Raw genomic sequence first — 1,934 nt, 5'->3', positions numbered from 1 at the left:
CAATAGGATGTTACAGCATGTACTTCATAGTCAATGGCTGAAAAGATCAGGGAGCTGCATGGTTGGCGCTAAGTCACTTCCTTATAGCGGGCAAGCCTCCTTCCTGGGTGTGCCCAGGAGGCTTCTGGGAGCTGGAGTTTTCTCACAGCATTGCATCAGCCACAGGGCTAGGAATGCGCTCTGCACTCCACCCACAAAAATTAATTCCACCTGACCTAAGACTGTCTTCTGAAATCACCACACAGAGTTAAAGGTTAGATTTCTTCCACCTTTATCAACCCTGAGCACAAAACAGGTGGATACTGAACAGAAGATGTATCTTTTTATAAAAGTCCACTTTTCACATAAAACATATTCTCAGTATTTTCAATATAACATATAGTAATATAAAACAAGAAAAAGAAAATCTTAACATAAAAAGAGTCAGACAGGAGTGGTTTAAAGAGATCCCAGGTTCTACCTCTGGTTTAGGAACTGGACCCTCATACAATAACCAGGTCTAAATCAGTCACTTGTATCCCTTTTCTTTGTCTTTGCAGGAGAAATGTTTCTCCAATATCTCAGGCTACCAAAATAAATCAGCATTTGTGACCAATAGCTTCTACCTTGTCCTCTCATCATATTGACCATAGCGGATGGCATACCCTAACACTCCATGATCACAAGTCTCACCAGATTGCTCTCTGTAGCATGTACACAGGCCCCAGAGAATCCACACAACTTAGTGAATTGTTGATGGATGTGTTGCAGCTACCTTTGAATATCTGGGGAGTTTAACTGCAACATAAATTGAGGTATAATGGGGGTACACTTACTGGGTAGCAGTGGTTACTTCCATTATATCATATTTAATTAATCATCACAATTACTTCTTGAAATATATATTTTTATTCTTTTTATAAAAGAGTTACAGAACTTTCCCATGTTCACATATCTAGTAGTGACAGAGACAAGTCTTGAAACAGTCTGTGTTCTTGGCTCAAACTCATTTCTGTGTCATTCCACTGGCTCCACTTACAGTGGTTCTGTAAGTTGATGACTAGGAAAAATCAAAAGGAAAAGGGCACTTTTACCTAAATAAAATGAAAAGCCACCATTGAAAAGGGAAAGTTATAAAGAAAGAGAAGAGGAAGGGCCTTCAAGGAAAAATTTTAAAATGTGATCAGACATCAGCAAACCTAGTGAATAACTTCAATTATTTTGTCCATATATTCCTTGTTACACATAAATGACAAAAAGAATTACAGTTCACTAGAGTCATAATAAATTGTATAAAAAAATGCCTTCAACACCCACTATCTAATGTTTATTTTCAATAATTTGGCAGAATAGGCACTATTATTATTATCTCCTCCTTATAAATTAAGAAGCCAACCCTCAGGTGAAATGATGTGCTCATGTTTATACATTGAGCAAGTGACAAAGTCAAGATTTGAGCCAGGTGCTCTGACTCCAAATAGAGAAAGTACTCTTTGCTTTCTTAGGTCTCATCCTATAATAAACAACCTTCTCTCAGAGTGAGGCCCAATGTTTCCCTCAGTGATAACATTTAACTTAGGGTAACAGATAAAGATGTAGGACCTATGTTGCAAAAGTAAATCCTTACAGGTTTATTTCTGCTATGGGGGAATGATTTGATTGCCAGGTCTTGATAAACATAAAAAAATTGGTATTAAATGCTAAATTTTAAATATACTACCAGTGAATTACATTGGGATTATTGAGGTTATTGCCAATGGCTTTGCATTTTGGAGCAGTTTCTAAAGAATTTCTTTAATGAGGGAATAATTTACATAATGGAAAAATAGTGGAATAAAATCAAGTTGAAAAAATTATTATGCTTTTTAGTCTGACTATGGGTCTGACAAGATTATAGAGTTTAACAAATTAAACTAGGAACTATATGGGTGACTTTTCCTAAGCTTACATATCTT

Source organism: Saccopteryx bilineata, chromosome 9, assembly GCF_036850765.1.
Source record: "Saccopteryx bilineata isolate mSacBil1 chromosome 9, mSacBil1_pri_phased_curated, whole genome shotgun sequence".
Taxonomy (NCBI): domain Eukaryota; kingdom Metazoa; phylum Chordata; class Mammalia; order Chiroptera; family Emballonuridae; genus Saccopteryx; species Saccopteryx bilineata.
The sequence above is the reverse complement of the archived record's forward strand: the minus strand, read 5'-3'. Positions refer to the sequence as shown.